Source organism: Pseudophryne corroboree, unplaced genomic scaffold (assembly GCF_028390025.1).
Source record: "Pseudophryne corroboree isolate aPseCor3 unplaced genomic scaffold, aPseCor3.hap2 scaffold_150, whole genome shotgun sequence".
Classification (NCBI taxonomy): domain Eukaryota; kingdom Metazoa; phylum Chordata; class Amphibia; order Anura; family Myobatrachidae; genus Pseudophryne; species Pseudophryne corroboree.
In genome coordinates, this window is record NW_026968131.1 from 322,771 (window position 1) to 349,584 (window position 26,814).

Here is a 26,814-nt window from a genome sequence, read left to right on the forward strand (position 1 = left end):
CACAGTACTGTCCTTGATTCACGTTGTGTCACACAGTAGAGCACCGTATTCACGTCACAGTACTGTCCTTGATTCACGTTGTGTCACACAGTAGAGCACCGTATTCACGTCACAGTACTGTCCTTGATTCACGTTGTGTCACACAGTAGAGCACCTTATTCACGTCACAGTACTGTCCTTGATTCACGTTGTGTCACACAGTAGAGCACCGTATTCACGTCACAGTACTGTCCTTGATTCACGTTGTGTCACACAGTAGAGCACCTTATTCACGTTACTGTACGTCACAGTAGTGCAGTAGTATATCCACATTACGTCACAAAGTAGAGATCTGCCAGTCATGAACCTTATGCAAGAGTAATGCACGTCAGAACACATTAGGCCACTGTAACATCCCTTAGAATAATTTCTGCCAAAGTAACATCCCTTAGAACACTGTACTATCTGAAACACAAATTTCGGCACACTGCAATTAAACCACACAATGCACTGCACGACTGCGTGATATGACAAACTGCACATTTCCCTGCAAAATATGATACAATGTACACTACACAAAAAACTGCAATTACCACATGTGTATACAGTACACTGCACGACAGTGCTGGCCCTAGCCAGGTACAGATACAGCCGCAGTCACGCAAAATATAGGCATGCCGCATATCATTTTAATCAGCAGAAGCTGCTGGTGCCCCTAAGCATAGCAAATGCCCTAGGCATTTGCCTACTGTAGTTTGCCTATGCCTAAGGCCGGCTCTGCTGCACGATGTGATTCACTATGTATTACACTCACTGCACAATACCATATTCTGAATGTACACTGCATGACACGCTGCAATTACGCAGCACGATACACTGTGATACATTGCATATACTGTACACTGCATGATACTGTACACTGCACAATCGTAGACCACCTGGATTGTAAAGAACTACTGTATATACACAAGTTTAAAAAAATAACAATTGTTTTTGTAAAACGCATGTCGATCTTTTTCCATGTCAACTTAACGACCATGTCAACCTACAGTAACTGGTGTCAACCAATTTCAAAAGCCGCACCATCTAGGTCGACGCAAAAAAACAAATTGACCTTTTGACCCGGGTTAACGTTTGGTCCTTGTTTAACCATTTGTTTACCACAAATACTGTACAGTGCTGTATAGACCGGATACCTGCTGCTACAGCAGCCCCTGCTATAATGTACTGTACCTGTAACTACAGTAACTTAAAGTACAGTAATCTACAGTAATGTACTGTACTTACAATCCCTTATGGCCTGCAGGCGTCGTGGGGTCCGCCTCACGAGGTCACTCCACCTCCTCTGGAGAGACCTCACCGTTCTCCTCCGGTTGTAGGTCCGGAGGATATCCCTGCTGGCCCTCCTATATGCCCTTACTTTCTCCTCGTTGCTGGCGAGAGTTCTGTCCCGCCAGCGAACGAGGAGACGCAGCTCACCCAGAGCATAGGGACGGTCACGTACAGCAGCCATGCTTATGCTCAATGAGCGATCCAGACGTCGTGCGTCTCAGACGTCGTGCGTCTCAGACGTCGTGCGTTCCAGGCATTCAACGTACAGTACTGTAGTTACTGTACTTTGTGACAGTTTCCCTTAGTTTTAAATATGCCCTTTCTTTCCCTTAGTTTTAAATATGCCCTTTCTTTGACCACAGTATTTTCCACTGTCTTGCCCTACGCCCTTCCCTCCTGGGAGCCTTCACAGGTCTTATGCTATACACAAATACCGAAGATGCACAGTCCGTCAGAATACACTCATTTCATTCACGCTGTTTGGGTGCATTTAGCGTAAAGAATCGCTCCTGCAGATGTACTTTGATTTATGTGAAACCTGTGTGCATCCTTCCATTGACTGTCTTACAATGGAAATAAAATAATACAGTGCATTATTACAGAAAAAAAAAAAAAGAAAGAAAGCACATCATGTCTCGAACCCTGGACCCCCAGCGAGGGAGGTGGGAGCCTTCACCCCTAGCCCACGACGCCTCATGAGAGATTTCTAATTTCATGTGTGAAAGTACTGCAAACAGCGCCCGGCCCTCGCCCCATTGCTGTTGGTTTATGCCTTAGAGGACTCGGACGCTCGCATTTGTAAAGCACGGTGTTTTCCTCCGCCTCCTGCTAGCCTGTTGCCCTTCCCCCATGGGAGCCTGCACAGATCATGCAGTAGACAGGGAGGGAATGCAGGTCATGTGCAATACACAAACGCCCACTGTAGTACTATTTTGCTCACTTACAGTACCGTACTGTACTGTAGGTTGCATTTAGCGTAAAGAATCGCTCCTGCAGATGTACTTTGATTTATGTGAAACCTGTGTGCATCCTTCCATTGGATGTACTGTATTGGAGAGAAAAAAAAAAATGTTAAAGTGAATGTCACGGGAACACATTAAAAATAAGGTTGGCACTTCCTTCCCATTGGTGTTGGTTTACAGTACAGTATGCCGTAGTGTACTCGGACGCTCATGTAATTGCATTTCAAAGGCACAGTATTTTCCATCGTCTCCCCCCTACCCCCATCGCCCTTCCCCCCTGGGGGCCTGCACAGGGAGGAAATTCAGGTCCTGTGCAATGCACAAACGCTGAAGATCTACAGTACTGTTTTGCTTAGTTGGTAGCGCCAGAATACACTCATTTCATTCACGCTGTTTGGGTGCATTTAGCGTAAAGAATCGCTCCTGCAGATGTACTTTGATTTATGTGAAACCTGTGTGCATCCTTCCATTGACTGTCTTACAATGGAAATAAAATAATACAGTGCATTATTACAGAAAAAAAAAAAAAAAAAAGAAAGAAAGCACATCATGTCTCGAACCCTGGACCCCCAGCGAGGGAGGTGGGAGCCTTCACCCCTAGCCCACGACGCCTCATGAGAGATTTCTAATTTCATGTGTGAAAGTACTGCAAACAGCGCCCGGCCCTCGCCCCATTGCTGTTGGTTTATGCCTTAGAGGACTCGGACGCTCGCATTTGTAAAGCACGGTGTTTTCCTCCGCCTCCTGCTAGCCTGTTGCCCTTCCCCCATGGGAGCCTGCACAGATCATGCAGTAGACAGGGAGGGAATGCAGGTCATGTGCAATACACAAACGCCCACTGTAGTACTATTTTGCTCACTTACAGTACCGTACTGTACTGTAGGTTGCATTTAGCGTAAAGAATCGCTCCTGCAGATGTACTTTGATTTATGTGAAACCTGTGTGCATCCTTCCATTGGATGTACTGTATTGGAGAGAAAAAAAAAAATGTTAAAGTGAATGTCACGGGAACACATTAAAAATAAGGTTGGCACTTCCTTCCCATTGGTGTTGGTTTACAGTATGCCGTAGTGTACTCGGACGCTCATGTAATTGCATTTCAAAGGCACAGTATTTTCCATCGTCTCCCCCCTACCCCCATCGCCCTTCCCCCCTGGGGGCCTGCACAGGGAGGAAATTCAGGTCCTGTGCAATGCACAAACGCTGAAGATCTACAGTACTGTTTTGCTTAGTTGGTAGCGCCAGAATACACTCATTTCATTCACGCTGTTTGGGTGCATTTAGCATAAAGAATCGCTCCTGCAGATGTACTTTGATTTATGTGAAACCTGTGTGCATCCTTCCATTGACTGTCTTACAATGGAAATAAAATAATACAGTGCATTATTACAGAAAAAAAAAAAAAAAAAAAGAAAGAAAGCACATCATGTCTCGAACCCTGGACCCCCAGCGAGGGAGGTGGGAGCCTTCACCCCTAGCCCACGACGCCTCATGAGAGATTTCTAATTTCATGTGTGAAAGTACTGCAAACAGCGCCCGGCCCTCGCCCCATTGCTGTTGGTTTATGCCTTAGAGGACTCGGACGCTCGCATTTGTAAAGCACGGTGTTTTCCTCCGCCTCCTGCTAGCCTGTTGCCCTTCCCCCATGGGAGCCTGCACAGATCATGCAGTAGACAGGGAGGGAATGCAGGTCATGTGCAATACACAAACGCCCACTGTAGTACTATTTTGCTCACTTACAGTACCGTACTGTACTGTAGGTTGCATTTAGCGTAAAGAATCGCTCCTGCAGATGTACTTTGATTTATGTGAAACCTGTGTGCATCCTTCCATTGGATGTACTGTATTGGAGAGAAAAAAAAAAATGTTAAAGTGAATGTCACGGGAACACATTAAAAATAAGGTTGGCACTTCCTTCCCATTGGTGTTGGTTTACAGTACAGTATGCCGTAGTGTACTCGGACGCTCATGTAATTGCATTTCAAAGGCACAGTATTTTCCATCGTCTCCCCCCTACCCCCATCGCCCTTCCCCCCTGGGGGCCTGCACAGGGAGGAAATTCAGGTCCTGTGCAATGCACAAACGCTGAAGATCTACAGTACTGTTTTGCTTAGTTGGTAGCGCCAGAATACACTCATTTCATTCACGCTGTTTGGGTGCATTTAGCGTAAAGAATCGCTCCTGCAGATGTACTTTGATTTATGTGAAACCTGTGTGCATCCTTCCATTGACTGTCTTACAATGGAAATAAAATAATACAGTGCATTATTACAGAAAAAAAAAAAAAAAAAAGAAAGAAAGCACATCATGTCTCGAACCCTGGACCCCCAGCGAGGGAGGTGGGAGCCTTCACCCCTAGCCCACGACGCCTCATGAGAGATTTCTAATTTCATGTGTGAAAGTACTGCAAACAGCGCCCGGCCCTCGCCCCATTGCTGTTGGTTTATGCCTTAGAGGACTCGGACGCTCGCATTTGTAAAGCACGGTGTTTTCCTCCGCCTCCTGCTAGCCTGTTGCCCTTCCCCCATGGGAGCCTGCACAGATCATGCAGTAGACAGGGAGGGAATGCAGGTCATGTGCAATACACAAACGCCCACTGTAGTACTATTTTGCTCACTTACAGTACCGTACTGTACTGTAGGTTGCATTTAGCGTAAAGAATCGCTCCTGCAGATGTACTTTGATTTATGTGAAACCTGTGTGCATCCTTCCATTGGATGTACTGTATTGGAGAGAAAAAAAAAAATGTTAAAGTGAATGTCACGGGAACACATTAAAAATAAGGTTGGCACTTCCTTCCCATTGGTGTTGGTTTACAGTATGCCGTAGTGTACTCGGACGCTCATGTAATTGCATTTCAAAGGCACAGTATTTTCCATCGTCTCCCCCCTACCCCCATCGCCCTTCCCCCCTGGGGGCCTGCACAGGGAGGAAATTCAGGTCCTGTGCAATGCACAAACGCTGAAGATCTACAGTACTGTTTTGCTTAGTTGGTAGCGCCAGAATACACTCATTTCATTCACGCTGTTTGGGTGCATTTAGCATAAAGAATCGCTCCTGCAGATGTACTTTGATTTATGTGAAACCTGTGTGCATCCTTCCATTGACTGTCTTACAATGGAAATAAAATAATACAGTGCATTATTACAGAAAAAAAAAAAAAAAAAAAGAAAGAAAGCACATCATGTCTCGAACCCTGGACCCCCAGCGAGGGAGGTGGGAGCCTTCACCCCTAGCCCACGACGCCTCATGAGAGATTTCTAATTTCATGTGTGAAAGTACTGCAAACAGCGCCCGGCCCTCGCCCCATTGCTGTTGGTTTATGCCTTAGAGGACTCGGACGCTCGCATTTGTAAAGCACGGTGTTTTCCTCCGCCTCCTGCTAGCCTGTTGCCCTTCCCCCATGGGAGCCTGCACAGATCATGCAGTAGACAGGGAGGGAATGCAGGTCATGTGCAATACACAAACGCCCACTGTAGTACTATTTTGCTCACTTACAGTACCGTACTGTACTGTAGGTTGCATTTAGCGTAAAGAATCGCTCCTGCAGATGTACTTTGATTTATGTGAAACCTGTGTGCATCCTTCCATTGGATGTACTGTATTGGAGAGAAAAAAAAAATGTTAAAGTGAATGTCACGGGAACACATTAAAAATAAGGTTGGCACTTCCTTCCCATTGGTGTTGGTTTACAGTATGCCGTAGTGTACTCGGACGCTCATGTAATTGCATTTCAAAGGCACAGTATTTTCCATCGTCTCCCCCCTACCCCCATCGCCCTTCCCCCCTGGGGGCCTGCACAGGGAGGAAATTCAGGTCCTGTGCAATGCACAAACGCTGAAGATCTACAGTACTGTTTTGCTTAGTTGGTAGCGCCAGAATACACTCATTTCATTCACGCTGTTTGGGTGCATTTAGCGTAAAGAATCGCTCCTGCAGATGTACTTTGATTTATGTGAAACCTGTGTGCATCCTTCCATTGACTGTCTTACAATGGAAATAAAATAATACAGTGCATTATTACAGAAAAAAAAAAAAAAAGAAAGAAAGCACATCATGTCTCGAACCCTGGACCCCCAGCGAGGGAGGTGGGAGCCTTCACCCCTAGCCCACGACGCCTCATGAGAGATTTCTAATTTCATGTGTGAAAGTACTGCAAACAGCGCCCGGCCCTCGCCCCATTGCTGTTGGTTTATGCCTTAGAGGACTCGGACGCTCGCATTTGTAAAGCACGGTGTTTTCCTCCGCCTCCTGCTAGTCCTCCATTCCCATTATGCATTAGCGAACTCAGACGCTCATACAGTATATTTCATATTTTAAAAAGCACGGTGTTTATACATTGTACTGTACATTATTCCTTTTACACAATTACAATTACTGTAGTTGCGTCTCCATACACATACAGTACTGTACTCCATACTTTTTCCACCGCTTCCCGTTACGCCTACAGTATTGCCAGAGCTGTAGATCAATCCGCCGCTATACTGTACGATCGAAAGTACTGGATTAGTGGAGCATTAGCCACACAGTGGTGGAGATGTGTAATGCATGATGAGTATCTAGATCGTCTCAACGCGCCTGCCTGTGATTAAACTCAGCTATCGCCTTAGCGTGGCTAAACGCCCGTCTCGGCGGAGAAACAGTCAAGATAAAGTTGGCTACATCTGTATCAACATGGTTAATCCGGGGGTAACATGAGTTATAGTAGCTAACTAGTCATAAAACATTATTCAGCAAGTATGTAGAATCATCACAACTTAAAACAGGTTGAACACGATGGGCAATTTGCCTCTATTCAACCTCAAAAACTATGTTACTATATGTTACTATATTACTATGTTACTGTAGTATACAGAAAACCAAAATGCAATGAACAGTGATAGTGAGCACTGATGAGGATACTAGAACTGACACTGAGCAGCAAGATGCAGCACTGGACTATTAGTAATGTACTGTAGTATGCTGAGCACCACAATGCAGCACAAGACAATGAGCAGTGATACTGAGCACTGATGAGGATACTACTGAGAACTGACACTGAGCAGGAGAGACACACTACTAGTATTACTGAGCAGCAATAAGTAACCACTGATACTGAGCACTGATATTGAGATTTCCACTGAGAGAACATAGCCACGTCCATTCCGCTCTCTCTTCAATGCACGAGTAAAAATGGCGGCAACGCGCAGCTCTTTATATGGAATCCGAATCTCGCGAGAATCCGACAGCGGGATGATGACATTTTCCCTTGTTCAGGTTTTGCGAGTCAGGCGGGAACAACCGAGCCTGCCTCGGACCAGTGTAAACAACGTGGAGTTCGTGGGGAATTCGGTTCTCGGAGAACCGAACCCGCTCCTCTCTACCTTATACCAATCAATTTTTTTATTTTCAATCTAAGCCCCTGCAGTTTTCTGTAAGCATCTGCTTCGCTATGATGATCAACAAGTCACAAGGGCAAACACTCAGGGCTTGAGGCGTAGATCTTAGGACCAGCTGCTACAAGCATGGCAGAGGTGTCACTATCACTGGTGACACCCAGAGAGGTGGCGAGGGAGATTGTAATGCAGTGCGCGCAGATAAGCAGCGCAATGGTAAAAAGGAGGCATGGTTTCATAGGTAGGGGCGTGGCCTGGTGGCCTGAATCTACATTTTGTTGCTCCGGGTGTCCCGGGGGTTGGGGGCTGCACCCGGGGACTAGTGTGTGAGCGGTGCTGGCTCCTGCACAGTGAAAGGGCATGGCCACCCAGCATGACGCCTCCCTTCTTGACCATGCTGTAATTGCAGTCGCACTGCAGTTCAGCGTGATCATAAAAAATGGTGTAGCCTCCTGCTGGTGCAGACTGTATGTGCGCGCAGGAAGCCGCCACCATTTTTGTGATCACAGCGGCTGAATGTGATGTCATACAGCCGCTGTGACCACGCCCCCTGTGTCTACTCCGTTGCAGACCCCATTTTGAAGCCTTGCCCCCGCACCGCTCCATCCCTGAATTGGAAATGGAGTGTTGCTGACCCACCTATCCCCCCCCGCCCCGATTGACAGGCAGAGGCGATCGCATTCTCTGCGGGGTGCCGCAGAAAATGCAGGCACATGCGTATGCTCTTAGCAATTTTTGCAGTTGGATCGCTTATTGTGATTGCAATCCAACCTGAATCAGGCCCTATTACCTATCACAATGCGCTGCGGGCAGTACAAAATTGGGTTAATATAGGAGAAAAACCCCCAGACCTGTGCTCCTTAACTGTACCTGGTGGCTAGTGGAGCGGCTGCCCAGTAATCAGTGTCCACGCCAGTGCGCACACGGTCCACCCCCTACGGCCACGCTCCCCTTCATCAGCGGCCTCGTGATCCGGAAGGGTGGTGTGTGTGTGACTGACCTTAGGATGAAACCGGACCCTCCGCTGCAGTGACCCAGCAACCAGGGCACGGGAGTATACAGCGCCGCTGGGAGTGATGAAGCTGCAGTAAAGATGTCTATTAGACCTAGCCTGCTGCAGCCCTTGTAGATTCTCATAAAACAAGTTCTTCTTTTCTTGTCAAAATTTATAGCTAAGAATAGGCTGCCTGAGGCAGGCCCCTGTTAAGTGGCCTGCTACTGAAGGCACCAACTACAAACTGAGCTCCCTGTTCATGGAAGCGGGGTTATAGAGGAGAATGCACTGAGCATCTTGGGAACAGTCAAAAGCTTTGAGCCGGTTGGTGCCTCAGATCAAGATCCTACTCTACACCCCAATGTGAATCCTTGTGGAGTCCAGTGTACCCCACAGAAGAAATTAATGTGTCACACCCATTGGCAGCAACCTTAGAATAGCTGCTGACGGGCACAATTGAGAAAGGAAGGGGGGGGGGGGGGACATTTGAATCCAGCACATAAATGCAATTCAAATATGTAATTTGTACCTTCCTATTTTAAAATATAATGGATGAACCTCACCCTGTGAGAACAATCTTCATGATCAAGAGATCTCATATGCAAAATAAGTATGAGTTGGGATAGGGCTGGGGAGGGTGGCTGCTCGGGCAGCCCCTCCCCCGTCAAGTTAAGGAGATTCAACTGAGGAAGCACAAGGGAACTCTCGTCTGGGGACAACAACTGCAGGGAGACCACATCTTTTCAGATGAACATGGGAGGGCGGAAGGCTGCCTAATACTGAAGCACCATCAAATATCAAACCATATGCAACATCTAGTACAAGCCTTCCTGGGGGAAGGTCTGCAGCAGACGGATTTGCATACAGTGATGTTATTCAAGCAGTGGGCCAAAGTTGGCTGGAACCCTCATCTGCATATGAAAAGAGAAAAGGGGCGTGCAGGGCATGGCGGCCTTTTGCAGTGCTTGGATGACCCCTAGTTCTCATTAAACACCCCCACCCTCCTTTGGTGTGGGGCTCATGTTGGCCATGCCCCATCCCCTGAAGCATTCAAGCTGATTTCTTGCAGCAGCTGGGCACTGTAACAGCTCCAGAGCTGTTCTGTAAGGCAAGTAAAAGGGTGTGGGCCCTGCAGCACCACCTGTAGTTTGCATTGTGCGTTGGAAGGCACAAAGTAAGCAGACGGGAGGAGAAGTCAGGATAGTGCGCAAGGGCATCCTTTTCTCTTAGTCCGTAGAGGATGCTGGGGTCACATTAAGAACCATGGGGTATAGACGGGATCCGCAAGAGACATGGGCACTTTAAGACTATCAAAGGGTGTGAACTGGCTCCTCCCTCTATGCCCCTCCTCCAGACTCCAGTTATAGGAACTGTGCCCATGGAGACGGACATTTCGAGGAAAGGATTTATTGTTAAACTAAGGTGAGCATCTTACCAGCTCACACCTTAAGCATGCCGCAGAACGTGGCATTCAACAGAACACAAGCCAACGGCATGAATAATTGCAGCAAAAAGCTGACCAGAACCATAACACAACATGTGTATAACCACAAGTAATAACTGCAGACACAGTATGGACTGGGACGGGTGCCCAGCATCCTCTACAGACTAAGAGAAAAGGATTTACCGGTAGGTATTAAAATCCTATTTTCTCATACGACCTAGAGGATGCTGGGGTCACATTAAGAACCATGGGGTTATACCAAAGCTCTTGAACGGGTGGAAGAGTGCGTACGACTCTGCAGCACCGAATGACCCAACTTGAAGTTATCATCGGCCAAGGTATCAAACTTGTAAAACTTAGCAAAAGTGTTTACTAAATAGCTGCTCGGCAAAGTTGCAATGCCGAGACTCCCCGACCAGCTGCCCAGGATGAACCCACCTTTCTAGTAGAATGGGTCTTCACCTAATTCAGTAACGGCAATCCTGCCATGGAATGAGCATGCTGAATCTTACCACAGATCCAGCGCATAATGGTCTACATGGAAGCAGGACACCCAATCCTGTTGGGAGCATACAGGACAAACAGAGCCTCTGTTTTCCTAATCTGAACCGTTCTGGTGACATAAATTTTCAAAGTTCTGACCACAGCCAGAGACTTTGACTCAACGAAGGTGTCAGTGGCCAAAGGCACCATGTGGAAAGATGAACCACCTTCGGCAGAAATTGTTGACGTGTCCTCAATTCTGCTCTATCTTCATGAAAGATCAAATAAAGGCTCTTGTGATACTGCATGGTTTGTACTGTTTTCCATGTGCTCCCAGATCTTTCAAGCAAGTAGCATGGTCAAGAAAGTTCTGTTTGAAAAGAAACAAACATTTACTGTCATTGTTATGCAAATAAACTTACATTAAAGCTAACCAGAAAGCACACTCGTTCTGTCTTTAAACTGATAAAAGAAACCCCAATAATATGGGCATACCTCCCAACTTTGTCGGCTCGCAAAGAGGGACACACGCGCGGCGAAGTCGCACGCGCTCCCAAAAAGGGCGTGGCCTAAGTAAAAAGGGGCATGGCTTCGCGGGAGGACCCGCGATCGCGAGTCACGCCCCCGTTTTCGGCACTGAGGGGGCATGCCCAGCGCTCTGTGAGCCGCTGGCATGCCACCTCTCCCTCTGACTTCAGTGAATAGACGCTGTGCGCACAGCGACTATTCACCGCTGCTCTGCTAAGCAGGGCAGCGACAGACAGAGCCTCCCAACTGTCCTCCCCACCGCGGGACACTGCGGCCCGCAGGTGGGACAGCGGGACAGTCCCCAAAAAACGGGACTGTCCCGCGAAAATCGGGACAGTTGGGAGGTATGATATGGGGCATGCAAAAATTGAGATAAAACTCAGTTTTGCTCCTCTCCACGGAAATCTTTAGTAAAAGGCGAAAGATTTGTTCGTTCTGAAGAGAAACCAGAGCATGACCAAGATTCCACCTGTCGCCTGAGTGCCATGCCAGCAGTCCTCATTCAGCTCAAAGTGAGCACCCAATTTGAAAGAAAGAAAGCAGATTTCTCACCAGGCTTCCCCTTGCTATAAACATGGTTTGTACTCTTTTCCATGTGCTCCCAGATCTTTCAAGCAATTAGTATGGTCAAGAAAGTTCTGCTTGAAAAGAAACAGACATTTATTGTCATTGTTATGCAAATAAACTTACATTAAAGCTAACAAGAAAGCACACTCGTTCTGTCTTTAAACTGATAAAAGAAACCCCAATAATATGGGGCATGCAAAAATTGAGATAAAACTCAGTTTTGCTCCTCTCCACGGATAATCTTTAATAAAAGGCGAAAGATTTGTTCATTCTGAAGAGAAACCAGAGCATGACCAAGATTCCACCTGTCGCCTGAGTGCTGTGCCAGCAGTCCTCATTCAGATCAAAGTGAGCGCCCAATTTGAAAGAAAGCAGATTTCTCACCTGGCTTCTCCTTGCTATAAGCATGGTTTGTACTGTATTCCATGTGCTCCCAGATCTTTAAAGCAAGTAGCATGGTCAAGAAAGTTCTGTTTGAACATAAATAAACATTTACTGTCATTTCTATGCAAATGAGCTTACATTAAAGCACACTCATTCTATCTTTAAACCGGTAAAAGAAACCCCAAAAAGATGGGGCATGCAAAAATTGAGATAAAACTCGGTTTTGCTCCTCTCCACGGAAATCTTTAGTAAGAGGCGAAAGATTTGTTCGTTCTGAAGAGAAACCAGAGCATGACCAAGATTTTTATCTGAAAATATGTGTTCTCCCTGCAGTTGTTGTCCCCAGATGAGAGTTCCCTTGTGCTGCCTCAGCTGAATCTCCTTTACTTGACAGAGATGTGCCTGAGCAGCGGCCCTCCCCAGCCCTATCCCAAATCATACTTATTTTGCATAGGCGATACCATGGTCATGAAGATTGTTCTCCCAGGGTGAGGTTCATTCATTGCATTCTGGGTATGCTGACCCCTGTGATTTCCCCAAATGTGGGAAACTCGACTGCATTATTTGTGGTAGTGGGGGACTGTGTTTGTGCTTTCCTCTAGTCAGCTCTGGTAAAAGTCAGATTTATTTGTCTCAGATCTTCCTCTAGCCTTGTTCTTCTTTCGAGAGTTCCCTTGTGCTGCCTAAGTTGGATCTCTTTCACTTGACAGGGGGGTGCCCGAGTAGCGACCCTCCCCAGCTCTAGCCCAACTCCTACTTACCTGCCAGGTGAGATACTATGATCATGAAGGTGCTTCTCCCAGGGCAAGGCTCACCCATTGCACTCTGGGTGTGGTGCCCCTGCGATTTCCCCAAATGTGGGAAGCTTGACTGCATAATTTGTGTTTCCCCTGGTCGGCTCTCGTATAATTCAGATCTCTTTGTCTCAGGTCTCTCTCCAGCCTAGTTTGCTGTCTGTTTCCACTTCTTTTTTCATGAGCCCCTCCCTTTTATACCCTTGTGCACTATCCTGACTTCTCCTCTTGTCTGCTTATTTTGTGCCTTCCAATGCACAATGCAAACTACAGGTAGTGCTGCAGGGCCCACACCCTTTTACTTGCCGTACAGAGCAGCTCTGGAGCTGTTACAGTGCCCAGCTGCTGCAAGAAATCAGCTTGAATGCTTCAGGGGCTGGGGCATAGCCAACATGAGCCCCACACCGAAGGAGGGTGGAGGTGTTTAATGCGAACTAGGGGTCATCCAAGCGCCGCAAAAGGCCGCTATGCCCTGCACGCCCCTTTTCTCTTTTCATATGCAGATGAGGGTTGAAGCCAACTTTGACCCACTGCTTGGATGACATCACCGTATGCAAATCCATCTGCTGCAGGCCTTCCCCCAGGAATGCTTGCACTAGTTGTTGCATTTGGTTTGTTGTTTGGGGGTGCTTCATTATTAGGCAGCCTTCTGCCCTCCCATGTTCATCTGAAAATATGTGTTCTCCCTGCAGTTGTTGTCCCCAGATGAGAGTTCCCTTGTGCTGCCTCAGTTGAATCTCCTTTACTTGACAGAGATGTGCCTGAGCAGCGGCCCTCCCCAGCCCTATCCCAAATCATACTTATTTTGCATAGGAGATACCATGGTCATGAAGATTGTTCTCCCAGGGTGAGGTTCATTCATTGCATTCTGGGTATGCTGACCCCTGTGATTTCCCCAAATGTGGGAAACTCGACTGCATTATTTGTGGTAGTGGGGGACTGTGTTTGTGCTTTCCTCTGGTCAGCTCTGGTAAAAGTCAGATTTATTTGTCTCAGATCTTCCTCTAGCCTTGTTCTTCTTTCGAGAGTTCCCTTGTGCTGCCTCAGTTGAATCTCCTTCACTTGACAGGGGGGTACCCGAGCAGCGACCCTCCCCAGCTCTAGCCCAACTTCTACTTACCTGGCAGGTGAGATACTATGATCATGTAGGTGCTTCTCCCAGGGCAAGGCTCACCCATTGCACTCTGGGTGTGCTGCTCCTGCGATTTCCCCAAATGTGGGAAACTTGACTGCATAATTTGTGTTTCCCCTGGTCGGCTCTCGTATAATTCAGATCTCTTTGTCTCAGGTCTCTCTCCAGCCTAGTTTGCTGTCTGTTTCAACTTCTCTTTTCTTGAGCCGCTCCCTTCTATGCCCTTGCGCACTATCCTGACTTCTCCCGTCTGCTTACTTTGTGCCTTCCAATGCACAATGCAAACTACAGGTAGTGCTGCAGGGCCCACACCCTTTTACTTGCCGTTCAGAGCAGCTCTGGAGCTGTTACAGTGCCCAGCTGCTGCAAGAAATCAGCTTGAATGCTTCAGGGGCTGGGGCATAGCCAACATGAGCCCCACACCGAAGGAGGGTGGAGGTGTTTAATGCGAACTAGGGGTCATCCAAGCGCCGCAAAAGGCCGCCATGCCCTGCACGCCCCTTTTCTCTTTTCATATGCAGACGAGGGTTGAAGCCAACTTTGACCCACTGCTTGGATGACATCACTATATGCAAATCCATCTGCTGCAGGCCTTCCCCCAGGAATGCTTGTACTAGTTGTTGCATTTGGTTTGTTGTTTGGGGGTGCTTCAGTATTAGGCAGCCTTCTGCCCTCCCATGTTTATCTGAAAATATGTGTTCTCCCTGCAGTTGTTGTCCCCAGATGAGAGTTCCCTTGTGCTGCCTCAGTTGAATCTCCTTTACTTGACAGAGATGTGCCTGAGCAGCGGCCCTCCCCAACCCTATCCCAAATCATACTTATTTTGCATAGGCGATACCATGGTCATGAAGATTGTTCTCCCAGGGTGAGGTTCATTCATTGCATTCTGGGTATGCTGACCCCTGTGATTTCCCCAAATGTGGGAAACTCGACTGCATTATTTGTGGTAGTGGGGGACTGTGTTTGTGCTTTCCTCTGGACAGCTCTGGTAAAAGTCAGATTTCTTTGTCTCAGATCTTCCTCTAGCCTTGTTCTTCTTTCGAGAGTTCCCTTGTGCTGCCTCAGTTGGATCTCTTTAACTTGACAGGGGGGTGCCCGAGCAGCGACCCTCCCCAGCTCTAGCCCAACTCCTACTTACTTGCCAGGTGAGATACTATGATCATGAAGGATCTTCTCCCAGGGCAAGGCTCACCCATTGCACTCTGGGTGTGGTGCCCCTGCGATTTCCCCAAATGTGGGAAGCTTGACTGCATAATTTGTGTTTCCCCTGGTCGGCTCTCGTATAATTCAGATCTCTTTGTCTCAGGTCTCTCTCCAGCCTAGTTTGCTGTCTGTTTCCACTTCTTTTTTCATGAGCCCCTCCCTTTTATACCCTTGTGCACTATCCTGACTTCTCCTCCTGTCTGCTTACTTTGTGCCTTCCAATGCACAATGCAAACTACAGGTAGTGCTGTAGGGCCCACACCCTTTTACTTGCCGTACAGAGCAGCTCTGGAGCTGTTACAGTGCCCAGCTACTGCAAGAAATCAGCTTGAATGCTTCAGGGGCTGGGGCACAGCCAACATGAGCCCCACACCGAAGGAGGGTGGAGGTGTTTAATGTGAACTAGGGGTCATCCAAGCACCGCAAAAGGCCGCCATGCCCTGCACGCCCCTTTTCTCTTTTCATATGCAGACGAGGGTTGAAGCCAACTTTGACCCACTGCTTGGATGACATCACCGTATGCAAATCCATCTGCTGCAGGCCTTCCCCCAGGAATGCTTGCACTAGTTGTTGCATTTGGTTTGTTGTTTGGGGGTGCTTCAGTATTAGGCAGCCTTCTGCCCTCCCATGTTCATCTGAAAATATGTGTTCTCCCTGCAGTTGTTGTCCCCAGATGAGAGTTCCCTTGTGCTGCCTCAGTTGAATCTCCTTTACTTGACAGAGATGTGCCTGAGCAGCGGCCCTCCCCAGCCCTATCCCAAATCATACTTATTTTGCATAGGAGATACCATGGTCATGAAGATTGTTCTCCCAGGGTGAGGTTCATTCATTGCATTCTGGGTATGCTGACCCCTGTGATTTCCCCAAATGTGGGAAACTCGACTGCATTATTTGTGGTAGTGGGGGACTGTGTTTGTGCTTTCCTCTGGTCAGCTCTGGTAAAAGTCAGATTTATTTGTCTCAGATCTTCCTCTAGCCTTGTTCTTCTTTCGAGAGTTTCCTTGTGCTGCCTCAGTTGGATCTCTTTCACTTGACAGGGGGGTGCCCGAGCAGCGACCCTCCCCAGCTCTAGCCCAACTCCTACTTACCTGCCAGGTGAGATACTATGATCATGAAGGTGCTTCTCCCAGGGCAAGGCTCACCCATTGCACTCTGATTTCCCCAAATGTGGGAAGCTTGACTGCATAATTTGTGTTTCCCCTGGTCGGCTCTCGTATAATTCAGATCTCTTTGTCTCAGGTCTCTCTCCAGCCTAGTTTGCTGTCTGTTTCCACTTCTTTTTTCATGAGCCCCTCCCTTTTATACCCTTGTGCACTATCCTGACTTCTCCTCCTGTCTGCTTACTTTGTGCCTTCCAATGCACAATGCAAACTACAGGTAGTGCTGCAGGGCCCACACCCTTTTACTTGCCGTACAGAGCAGCTCTGGAGCTGTTACAGTGCCCAGCTGCTGCAAGAAATCAGCTTGAATGCTTCAGGGGCTGGGGCATAGCCAACATGAGCCCCACACCGAAGGAGGGTGGAGGTGTTTAATGCGAACTAGGGGTCATCCAAGCGCCGCAAAAGGCCGCCATGCCCTGCACGCCCCTTTTCTCTTTTCATATGCAGACGAGGGTTGAAGCCAACTTTGACCCACTGCTTGGATGACATCACCGTATGCAAATCCATCTGCTGCAGGCCTTCCCCCAGGAATGCTTGCACTAGTTGATGCATTTGGTTTGTTGTTTGGGGGTGCTTCAGTATTAGGCAGCCTTCTGCCCTCCCATGTTCATCTGAAAATATGTGTTCTCCCTGCAGTTGTTGTCCCCAGATGAGAGTTCCCTTGTGCTGCCTCAGTTGAATCTCCTTTACTTGACAGAGATGTGCCTGAGCAGCGGCCCTCCCCAGCCCTATCCCAAATCATACTTATTTTGCATAGGAGATACCATGGTCATGAAGATTGTTCTCCCACGGTGAGGTTCATTCATTGCATTCTGGGTATGCTGACCCCTGTGATTTCCCCAAATGTGGGAAACTCGACTGCTTTATTTGTGGTAGTGGGGGACTGTGTTTGTGCTTTCCTCTGGTCAGCTCTGGTAAAAGTCAGATTTCTTTGTCTCAGATCTTCCTTTAGCCTTGTTCTTCTTTCGAGAGTTCCCTTGTGCTGCCTCAGTTGGATCTCCTTCACTTGACAGGGGGGTACCCGAGCAGCGACCCTCCCCAGCTCTAGCCCAACTTCTACTTACCTGGCAGGTGAGATACTATGATCATGTAGGTGCTTCTCCCAGGGCAAGGCTCACCCATTGCACTCTGGGTGTGCTGCTCCTGCGATTTCCCCAAATGTGGGAAACTTGACTGCATAATTTGTGTTTCCCCTGGTCGGCTCTCGTATAATTCAGATCTCTTTGTCTCAGGTCTCTCTCCAGCCTAGTTTGCTGTCTGTTTCAACTTTTCTTTTCTTGAGCCGCTCCCTTCTATGCCCTTGCGCACTATCCTGACTTCTCCCGTCTGCTTACTTTGTGCCTTCCAATGCACAATGCAAACTACAGGTAGTGCTGCAGGGCCCACACCCTTTTACTTGCCGTTCAGAGCTGCTCTGGAGCTGTTACAGTGCCCAGCTGCTGCAATAAATCAGCTTGAATGCTTCAGGGGATGGGGCATGGCCAACATGAGCCCCACACCAAAGGAGGGTGGGGTGTTTAATGCGAACTAGGGGTCATCCAAGCACCGCAAAAGGCCGCCATGCCCTGCACGCCCCTTTTCTCTTTTCATATGCAGATGAGGGTTGAAGCCAACTTTGACCCACTGCTTGGATGACATCACCGTATGCAAATCCGTCTTCTGCAGAACTTCCCCCAGGAATGCTTGCACTAGTTGTTGCATTTGGTTTGTTGTTTGGGGGTGCTTCAGTATTAGGCAGCCTTCTGCCCTCCCATGTTCATCTGAAAATATGTGTTCTCCCTGCAGTTGTTGTCCCCAGATGAGAGTTCCCTTGTGCTGCCTCAGTTGAATCTCCTTTACTTGACAGAGATGTGCATGAGCAGCGGCCCTCCCCAGCCCTATCCCAAATCATACTTATTTTGCATAGGAGATACCATGGTCATGAAGATTACTCTCCCAGGGTGAGGTTCATTCATTGCATTCTGGGTATGCTGACCCCTGTGATTTCCCCAAATGTGGGAAACGTGACTGCTTTATTTGTTGGCAGTGGGGGACTGTGTTTGTGTTTTCCTCTGATCTCTGGTAAAAGTCAGATTTCTTTGTTTCAGATCTTCCTCTAGCCTTGTTCTTCTTTCGAGAGTTTCCTTGTGCTGCCTCAGTTGGATCTCCTTCACTTGACAGGGGGGTGCCCGAGCAGCGACCCTCCCCAGCTCTAGCCCAACTCCTACTTACCTGCCAGGTGAGATACTATGATCATGAAGGTGCTTCTCCCAGGGCAAGGCTCACCCATTGCACTCTGGGTGTGCTGCCCCTGCGATTTCCCCAAATGTGGGAAACTTGACTGCATAATTTGTGTTTCCCCTGGTCAGGTCTCGTATAATTCAGATCTCTTTGTCTCAGGTCTCTCTCCTGCCTAGTTTGCTGTCTGTTTCCACTTCTCTTTTCTTGAGCCGCTCCCTTCTATGCCCTTGCGCACTATCCTGACTTCTCCTCCTTTCTGCTTACTTTGTGCCTTCCAACGCACAATGCGAACTACAGGTAGTGCTGCAGGGCCCACACCCTTTTACTTGCCTTACAGAGCAGCTCTGGAGCTGTTACAGTGCCCAGCTGCTGCAAGAAATCAGCTTGAATGCTTCAGGGGCTGGGGCATAGCCAACATGAGCCCCACACCGAAGGAGGGTGGAGGTGTTTAATGCAAACTAGGGGTCAGCCAAGTGCTGCAAAAGGCCACCATGCCCTGCACGCCCCTTTTCTCTTTTCATATGCAGACGAGGGTTGAAGCCAACTTTGACCCACTGCTTGGATGACATCACCATATGCAAATCTATCTGCTGCAGGCCTTCCCCCAGGAATGCTTGCACTAGTTGTTGCATTTGGTTTGTTGTTTGGGGGTGCTTCAGTATTAGGCAGCCTTCTGCCCTCCCATGTTCATCTGAAAATATGTGTTCTCCCTGCAGTTGTTGTCCCCAGATGAGAGTTCCCTTGTGCTGCCTCAGTTGAATCTCCTTTACTTGACAGAGATGTGCCTGAGCAGCGGCCCTCCGCAGCCATATCCCTAATCATACTTATTTTGCATAGGAGATACCATTGTAATGAAGATTGTTCTCCCAGGGTGCGGTTCATTCATTGCACTCTGGGTATGCTGAACCCTGTGATTTCCCCAAATGTGGGAAACTCGACTGCATTATTTGTGGTAGTGGTGGACTGTGTTTGTGCTTTCCTCTGGTCAGCTCTGGTAAAAGTCAGATTTCTTTGTCTCAGATCTTCCTCTAGCCTTGTTCTTCTTTCGAGAGTTCCTTTGTGCTGCCTCAGTTGGATCTCCTTCACTTGACAGGGGGGTGCCCGAGCAGCGACCCTCCCCAGCTCTAGCCAAACTCCTACTTACCTGCCAGGTGAGATACTATGATCATGAAGGTGCTTCTCCAAGGGCAAGGCTCACCCATTGCACTCTGGGTGTGCTGCTCCTGCGATTTCCCCAAATGTGGGAAACTTGACTGCATAATTTGTGTTTCCCCTGGTCAGGTCTCGTATAATTCAGATATCTTTGTCTCAGGTCTCTCTCCAGCCTAGTTTGCTGTCTGTTTCCACTTCTCTTTTCTTGAGCCGCTCCCTTCTATGCCCTTGCGCACTATCCTGACTTCTCCTCCTTTCTGCTTACTTTGTGCCTTCCAACGCACAATGCGAACTACAGGTAGTGCTGCAGGGCCCACACCCTTTTACTTGCCTTACAGAGCAGCTCTGGAGCTGTTACAGTGCCCAGCTGCTGCAAGAAATCAGCTTGAATGCTTCAGGGGCTGGGGCATAGCCAACATGAGCCCCACACCGAAGGAGGGTGGAGGTGTTTAATGCAAACTAGGGGTCAGCCAAGTGCCGCAAAAGGCCACCATGCCCTGCACGCCCCTTTTCTCTTTTCATATGCAGACGAGGGTTGAAGCCAACTTTGACCCACTGCTTGGATGACATCACCATATGCAAATCTATCTGCTGCAGGCCTTCCCCCAGGAATGCTTGCACTAGTTGTTGCATTTGGTTTGTTGTTTGGGGGTGCTTCAGTATTAGGCAGCCTTCTGCTCTCCCATGTTCATCTGAAAATATGTGTTCTCCCTGCAGTTGTTGTCCCCAGATGAGAGTTCCCTTGTGCTGCCTCAGTTGAATCTCCTTTACTTGACAGAGATGTGCCTGAGCAGCGGCCCTCCCCAGCCCTATCCCAAATCATACTTATTTTGCATAGGAGATACCATGGTCATAAAGATTGTTCTCCCAGGGTGAGGTTCATTCATTGCATTCTGGGTATGCTGACCCCTGTGATTTCCCCAAATGTGGGAAACTCAACTGCATTATTTGTGGTAGTGGGGGACTGTGTTTGTGTTTTCCTCTAGTCAGCTCTGGTAAAAGTCAGATTTCTTTGTCTCAGATCTTCCTCTAGCCTTGTTCTTCTTTCGAGAGTTCCATTGTGCTGCCTCAGTTTGATCTCCTTCACTTGACAGGGGGGTACCCGAGCAGCGACCCTCCCCAGCTCTAGCCCAACTCCTACATACCTGCCAGGTGAGATACTATGATCATGAAGGTGCTTCTCCCAGGGCAAGGCTCACCCATTGCACTCTGGGTGTGCTGCTCCTGTGATTTCCCCAAATGTGGGAAACTTGACTGCATAATTTGTGTTTCCCCTGGTCGGCTCTCGTATAATTCAGATCTCTTTGTCTCAGGTCTCTCTCCAGCCTAGTTTGCTGTCTGTTTCCACTTCTCTTTTCTTGAGCCGCTGCCTTCTATGCCCTTGTGCACTCTCCTGACTTCACCTGTCTGCTTACTTTGTGCCTTCCAACGCACAATGCAAACTACAGGTAGTGCTGCAGGGCCAACACCCTTTTACTTGCCTTACAGAGCAGCTCTGGAGCTGTTACAGTGCCCAGCTGCTGCAAGAAATCAGCTTGAATGCTTCAGGGGCTGGGGCATAGCCAACATGAGCCCCACACCGACGGAGGGTGGAGGTGTTTAATGCTAACTAAGGGTCATCCAAGCGCCGCAAAAGGCCGCCATGCCCTGCATACCCCTTTTCTCTTTTCATATGCAGATGAGGGTTCCAGCCAACTTTGGCCCACTGCTTGGATGACATCACCGTATGCAAATCCGTCTTCTGCAGACCTTTTCCCAGGAATGCTTGTACTAGTTGTTGCATTTGGTTTGTTGTTTGGGGGTGCTTCAGTATTAGGCAGCCTTCTGCTCTCCCATGTTCATCTGAAAATATGTGTTCTCCCTGCAGTTGTTGTCCCCAGATGAGAGTTCCCTTGTGCTGCCTCAGTTGAATCTCCTTTACTTGACAGAGATGTGCCTGAGCAGCGGCCCTCCCCAGCCCTATCCCAAATCATACTTATTTTGCATAGGAGATACAATTGTCATGAAGATTGTTCTCCCAGGGTGAAGTTCATTCATTGCATTCTGGGTATGCTGACCCCTGTGATTTCCCCAAATGTGGGAAACTCGACTGCATTATTTGTGGTAGTGGGGGACTGTGTTTGTGCTTTCCTCTGGTCAGCTCTGGTAAAAGTCAGATTTCTTTGTCTCAGATCTTCCTCTAGCCTTGTTCTTTTTTCGAGAGTTTCCTTGTGCTGCCTCAGTTGGATCTCCTTCACTTGACAGGGGGGTGCCCGAACAGCGACCCTCTCCAGCTCTAGCCCAACTCCTACTTACCTGCCAGGTGAGATACTATGATCAGGAAGGTGCTTCTCCCAGGGCAAGGCTCACCCAATGCACTCTGGGTGTGCTGCTCCTACGATTTCCCCAAATGTGGGACACTTGATTACATAATTTGTGTTTCCTCTGGTCGGCTCTCGTATAATTCAGATCTCTTTGTCTCAGGTCTCTCTCCAGCCTAGTTTGCTGTCTGTTTCCACTTCTCTTTTCTTGAGCCGCTCCCTTCTATGCCCTTGTGCACTATCCTGACTTCTCCCGTCTGCTTACTTTGTGCCTTCCAACGCACAATGCAAACTACAGGTAGTGCTGCAGGGCCCACACCCTTTTACTTGCTTTACAGAGCAGCTCTGGAGCTGTTACAGTGCCCAGCTGCTGCAAGAAATCAGCTTGAATGCTTCAGGGGCTGGGGCATAGCCAACATGAGCCCCACACCGAAGGAAGGTGGAGGTGTTTAATGCGAACTAGGGGTCATCCAAGCGCCGCAAAAGGCCGCCATGCCCTGCACACCCCTTTTTTATTTTCATATGCAGACGAGGGTTGAAGCCAACTTTGACCCACTGCTTGGATGACATCACCATATGCAAATCCATCTGCTGCAGGCCTTCCCCCAGGAATGCTTGCACTAGTAGTTGCATTTGATTTGTTGTTTGGGGGTGCTTCAGTATTAGGCAGCCTTCTGCCCTCCCATGTTCATCTGAAAATATGTGTTCTCCCTGCAGTTGTTGTCCCCAGATGAGAGTTCCCTTGTGTTGCCTCAGTTGAATCTCCTTTACTTGACAGAGATGTGCCTGAGCAGCGGCCCTCCCCAGCCCTATCCCAAATCATACTTATTTTGCATAGGAGATACCATGGTCATGAAGATTGTTCTCCCAGGGTGAGGTTCATTCATTGCACTCTGGGTATGCTGACCCCTGTGATTTCCCCAAATGTGGGAAACTCGACTGCATTATTTGTGGTAGTGGGGGACTGCGTTTGTGCTTTCCTCTGGTCAGCTCTGGTAAAAGTCAGATTTCTTTGTCTCAGATCTTCCTCTAGCCTTGTTCTTCTTTCGAGAGTTCCCTTGTGCTGCCTCAGTTGGATCTCCTTCACTTGACAGGGGGTGCCCGAGCAGCAATCCTCCACAGCTCTAGCCCAACTCCTACTTACCTGCCAGGTGAGATACTATGATCTTCACTGTTAGGGCAATCAGGATGTGGAATTCCCTGCCAGGGAAGGTGGTAATGGCGGACTCTGTAATTGGATTTAAAAAAGGAATGGATACATTTCTGAATGAAAAAGCTATCCAAGGTTATAATACTTAAAATATCAACATGGTTAATCCGGGGGTAACATGAGTTATAGTAGCTAACTAGTCATAAAACATTATTCAGCAAGTATGTAGAATCATCACAACTTAAAACAGGTTGAACACGATGGGCAATTTGCCTCTATTCAACCTCAAAAACTATGTTACTATATGTTACTATATTACTATGTTACTGTAGTATACAGAACACCACAATGTAATGAGCAGTGATAGTGAGCACTGATGAGGATACTAGAACTGACACTGAGCAGCAAGATGCAGCACTGGACTATTAGTAATGTACTGTAGTATGCTGAGCACCACAATGCAGCACAAGACAATGAGCAGTGATACTGAGCACTGATGAGGATACTACTGAGAACTGACACTGAGCAGGAGAGACACACTACTAGTATTACTGAGCAGCAATAAGTAACCACTGATACTGAGCACTGATATTGAGATTTCCACTGAGAGAACATAGCCACGTCCTCTCCGCTCTCTCTTCAATGCACGAGTAAAAATGGCGGCAACGCGCAGCTCTTTATATGGAATCCGAATCTCGCGAGAATCCGACAGCGGGATGATGACATTTTCCCTTGTTCAGGTTTTCCGAGTAAGGCGGGAACAACCGAGCCTGCCTCGGACCAGTGTAAACCACGTGGAGTTCGTCGGGAATTCGGTTCTCGGAGAACCGAACCCGCTCCTCTCTACCTTATACCCATCAATTTTTTTATTTTCAATCTAAGCCCCTGCAGTTTTCTGTAAGCATCTGCTTCGCTATGATGATCAACAAGTCACAAGGGCAAACACTCAGGGCTTGAGGCGTAGATCTTAGGACCAGCTGCTACAAGCATGGCAGAGGTGTCACTATCACTGGTGACACCCAGAGAGGTGGCGAGGGAGATTGTAATGCAGGGCGCGCAGATAAGCAGTGCAATGGTAAAAAGGAGGCATGGTTTCATAGGTAGGGGCGTGGCCTGGTGGCCTGAATCTACATTTTGTTGCTCCGGGTGTCCCGGGGGTTGGGGGCTGCACCCGGGGACTAGTGTGTGTGCGGTGCTGGCTCCTGCACAGTGACAGGGCATGGCCACCCAGCATGACGCCTCCATTCTTGACCATGCTGTAATTGCAGTCGCACTGCAGTTCAGCGTGATCATAAAAAATGGTGTAGCCTCCTGCTGGTGCAGACTGTATGTGCGCGCAGGAAGCCGCCACCATTTTTGTGATCACAGCGGCTGAATGTGATGTCATACAGCCGCTGTGACCACGCCCCCTGTGTCTCCTCCGTTGCAGACCCCATTTTGAAGCCTTGCCCCCGCACCGCTCCATCCCTGACTTGGAAATGGAGTGTTGCTGACCCCCCTCTCCCCCCCCCCCGCCCCGATTGACAGGCAGAGGCGATCGCATTCTCTGCGGGGTGCCGCAGAAAATGCAGGCACATGCGTATGCTGTTAGCAAATTTTGCAGTTGGATCGCTTATTGTGATTGCATTCCAACCTGAATCAGGCCCTATTACCTATCACAATGCGCTGCGGGCAGTACAAAATTGGGTTAATATAGGAGTAAAACTCCCAGACCTGTGCTCCTTAACTGTACCTGGTGGCTAGTGGAGCGGCTGCCCAGTAATCAGTGTCCACGCCAGTGCGCACACGGTCCACCCCCTACGGCCACGCTCCCCTTCATTAGCGGCCTCGTGATCCGGAAGGGCGGTGTGTGTGTGACTGACCTTAGGAAGAAACTGGAGCCTCCGCTGCAGTGACCCAGCAACCAGGGCACGGGAGTATACAGCGCCGCTGGGAGTGATGAAGCTGCAGTAAAGATGTCTATTAGACCTAGCCTGCTGCAGCCCTTGTAGATTCTCATAAAACAAGTTCTTCTTTTCTTGTCAAAATTAATAGCTAAGAATAGGCTGCCTGAGGCAGGCCCCTGTTAAGTGGCCTGCTACTGAAGGCACCAACTACAAACTGAGCTCCCTGTTCATGGAAGCGGGGTTATAGAGGAGGATGCGCTGAGCATCTTGGGAACAGTCAAAAGCTTTGAGCCGGTTGGTGCCTCAGATCAAGATCCTACTCTACACCCCAATGTGAATCCTTGTGGAGTCCAGTGTACCCCACAGAAGAAATTAATGTGTCACACCCATTGGCAGCAACCTTAGAATAGCTGCTGACGGGCACAATTGAGAAAGGAAGGGGGGGGGGGGGGACATTTGAATCCAGCACATAGATGCAATTCAAATATGTAATTTGTACCTTCCTATTTTAAAATATAATGGATGAACCTCACCCTGTGAGAACAATCTTCATGATCAAGAGATCTCATATGCAAAATAAGTATGAGTTGGGATAGGGCTGGGGAGGGTGGCTGCTCGGGCAGCCCCTCCCCCGTCAAGTTAAGGAGATTCAACTGAGGACGCACAAGGGAACTCTCGTCTGGGGACACCAACTGCAGGGAGACCACATCTGTTCAGATGAACATGGGAGGGTGGAAGGCTGCCTAATATTGAAGCACCATCAAATATCAAACCATATGCAACAACTAGTACAAGCATTCCTGGGGGAAGGTCTGCAGAAGACGGATTTGCATACGGTGATGTCATCCAAGATGTGGGCCAAAGTTGGCTGGAACCCTCATCTGCATATGAAAAGAGAAAAGGGGCATGCAGGGCATGGCGGCCTTTTGCGGTGCTTGGATGACCCCTAGTTCGCATTAAACACCCCCACCCTCCTTTGGTGTGGGGCTCATGTTGGCCATGCCCCATCCCCTGAAGCATTCAAGCTGATTTCTTGCAGCAGCTGGGCACTGTAACAGCTCCAGAGCTGTTCTGTAAGGCAAGTAAAAGGGTGTGGGCCCTGCAGCACCACCTGTAGTTCGCATTGTGCGTTTGAAGGCACAAAGTAAGCAGACGGGAGGAGAAGTCAGGATAGTGCGCAAGGGCATCCTTTTCTCTTAGTCCGTAGAGGATGCTGGGGTCACATTAAGAACCATGGGGTATAGACGGGATCCGCAAGAGACATGGGCACTTTAAGACTTTCAAAGGGTGTGAACTGGCTCCTCCCTCTATGCCCCTCCTCCAGACTCCAGTTATAGGAACTGTGCCCAGGGAGACGGACATTTCGAGGAAAGGATTTATTGTTAAACTAAGGTGAGCATCTTACCAGCTCACACCTTAAGCATGCCGCAGAACGTGGCATTCAACAGAACACAAGCCAACGGCATGAACAATTGCAGCAAAAAGCTGACCAGAACCATAACATAACATGTGTATAACCACAAGTAATAACTGCAGACACAGTATGGACTGGGACGGGTGCCCAGCATCCTCTACGGACTAAGAGAAAAGGATTTACCAGTAGGTATTAAAATCCTATTTTCTCATACGACCTAGAGGATGCTGGGGTCACATTAAGAACCATGGGGTTATACCAAAGCTCTTGAACGGGTGGGAGAGTGCGTACGACTCTGCAGCACCGAATGACCCAACTTGAGGTTATCATCAGCCAAGGTATCAAACTTGTAAAA

The 26,814-nt window shown here is 48.5% G+C and overlaps 21 non-coding genes across 21 annotated transcripts; 18 read left to right on the forward strand and 3 right to left on the reverse strand.

The window, feature by feature from the left end:
• Positions 1-11,439: 11,439 nt before the first annotated feature.
• On the reverse strand, positions 11,440-11,552 carry LOC134999584 (U5 spliceosomal RNA). The gene has a single exon (XR_010201663.1). It is a non-coding gene; the product is annotated as a U5 spliceosomal RNA (small nuclear RNA).
• A 286-nt stretch (positions 11,553-11,838) lies between these two features.
• On the reverse strand, positions 11,839-11,955 carry LOC134999587 (U5 spliceosomal RNA). The gene has a single exon (XR_010201666.1). It is a non-coding gene; the product is annotated as a U5 spliceosomal RNA (small nuclear RNA).
• A 270-nt stretch (positions 11,956-12,225) lies between these two features.
• Positions 12,226-12,341, reverse strand: LOC134999529 (U5 spliceosomal RNA). The gene has a single exon (XR_010201608.1). It is a non-coding gene; the product is annotated as a U5 spliceosomal RNA (small nuclear RNA).
• A 144-nt stretch (positions 12,342-12,485) lies between these two features.
• LOC134999675 (U1 spliceosomal RNA) lies at positions 12,486-12,649 on the forward strand. Its single transcript, XR_010201753.1, has one exon. It is a non-coding gene; the product is annotated as a U1 spliceosomal RNA (small nuclear RNA).
• A 152-nt stretch (positions 12,650-12,801) lies between these two features.
• Positions 12,802-12,964, forward strand: LOC134999399 (U1 spliceosomal RNA). The gene has a single exon (XR_010201502.1). It is a non-coding gene; the product is annotated as a U1 spliceosomal RNA (small nuclear RNA).
• A 674-nt stretch (positions 12,965-13,638) lies between these two features.
• LOC134999885 (U1 spliceosomal RNA) lies at positions 13,639-13,802 on the forward strand. The gene has a single exon (XR_010201951.1). It is a non-coding gene; the product is annotated as a U1 spliceosomal RNA (small nuclear RNA).
• A 152-nt stretch (positions 13,803-13,954) lies between these two features.
• Positions 13,955-14,117, forward strand: LOC134999883 (U1 spliceosomal RNA). The gene has a single exon (XR_010201950.1). It is a non-coding gene; the product is annotated as a U1 spliceosomal RNA (small nuclear RNA).
• A 671-nt stretch (positions 14,118-14,788) lies between these two features.
• Positions 14,789-14,952, forward strand: LOC134999680 (U1 spliceosomal RNA). Its single transcript, XR_010201757.1, has one exon. It is a non-coding gene; the product is annotated as a U1 spliceosomal RNA (small nuclear RNA).
• A 152-nt stretch (positions 14,953-15,104) lies between these two features.
• On the forward strand, positions 15,105-15,267 carry LOC134999452 (U1 spliceosomal RNA). The gene has a single exon (XR_010201544.1). It is a non-coding gene; the product is annotated as a U1 spliceosomal RNA (small nuclear RNA).
• Positions 15,268-15,941: 674 nt separating this feature from the next.
• Positions 15,942-16,105, forward strand: LOC134999896 (U1 spliceosomal RNA). The gene has a single exon (XR_010201962.1). It is a non-coding gene; the product is annotated as a U1 spliceosomal RNA (small nuclear RNA).
• Positions 16,106-17,077: 972 nt separating this feature from the next.
• LOC134999770 (U1 spliceosomal RNA) lies at positions 17,078-17,241 on the forward strand. The gene has a single exon (XR_010201843.1). It is a non-coding gene; the product is annotated as a U1 spliceosomal RNA (small nuclear RNA).
• A 152-nt stretch (positions 17,242-17,393) lies between these two features.
• LOC134999886 (U1 spliceosomal RNA) lies at positions 17,394-17,556 on the forward strand. Its single transcript, XR_010201952.1, has one exon. It is a non-coding gene; the product is annotated as a U1 spliceosomal RNA (small nuclear RNA).
• A 670-nt stretch (positions 17,557-18,226) lies between these two features.
• Positions 18,227-18,391, forward strand: LOC134999349 (U1 spliceosomal RNA). Its single transcript, XR_010201457.1, has one exon. It is a non-coding gene; the product is annotated as a U1 spliceosomal RNA (small nuclear RNA).
• A 149-nt stretch (positions 18,392-18,540) lies between these two features.
• On the forward strand, positions 18,541-18,703 carry LOC134999937 (U1 spliceosomal RNA). The gene has a single exon (XR_010202002.1). It is a non-coding gene; the product is annotated as a U1 spliceosomal RNA (small nuclear RNA).
• A 674-nt stretch (positions 18,704-19,377) lies between these two features.
• On the forward strand, positions 19,378-19,541 carry LOC134999822 (U1 spliceosomal RNA). Its single transcript, XR_010201893.1, has one exon. It is a non-coding gene; the product is annotated as a U1 spliceosomal RNA (small nuclear RNA).
• Positions 19,542-19,693: 152 nt separating this feature from the next.
• Positions 19,694-19,856, forward strand: LOC135000089 (U1 spliceosomal RNA). The gene has a single exon (XR_010202122.1). It is a non-coding gene; the product is annotated as a U1 spliceosomal RNA (small nuclear RNA).
• Positions 19,857-20,530: 674 nt separating this feature from the next.
• LOC134999632 (U1 spliceosomal RNA) lies at positions 20,531-20,694 on the forward strand. The gene has a single exon (XR_010201712.1). It is a non-coding gene; the product is annotated as a U1 spliceosomal RNA (small nuclear RNA).
• Positions 20,695-20,846: 152 nt separating this feature from the next.
• LOC134999380 (U1 spliceosomal RNA) lies at positions 20,847-21,009 on the forward strand. The gene has a single exon (XR_010201484.1). It is a non-coding gene; the product is annotated as a U1 spliceosomal RNA (small nuclear RNA).
• Positions 21,010-21,680: 671 nt separating this feature from the next.
• Positions 21,681-21,844, forward strand: LOC134999662 (U1 spliceosomal RNA). Its single transcript, XR_010201740.1, has one exon. It is a non-coding gene; the product is annotated as a U1 spliceosomal RNA (small nuclear RNA).
• A 152-nt stretch (positions 21,845-21,996) lies between these two features.
• Positions 21,997-22,159, forward strand: LOC134999446 (U1 spliceosomal RNA). The gene has a single exon (XR_010201541.1). It is a non-coding gene; the product is annotated as a U1 spliceosomal RNA (small nuclear RNA).
• A 671-nt stretch (positions 22,160-22,830) lies between these two features.
• On the forward strand, positions 22,831-22,994 carry LOC134999925 (U1 spliceosomal RNA). Its single transcript, XR_010201990.1, has one exon. It is a non-coding gene; the product is annotated as a U1 spliceosomal RNA (small nuclear RNA).
• The last annotated feature ends 3,820 nt before the right edge of the window (positions 22,995-26,814 follow it).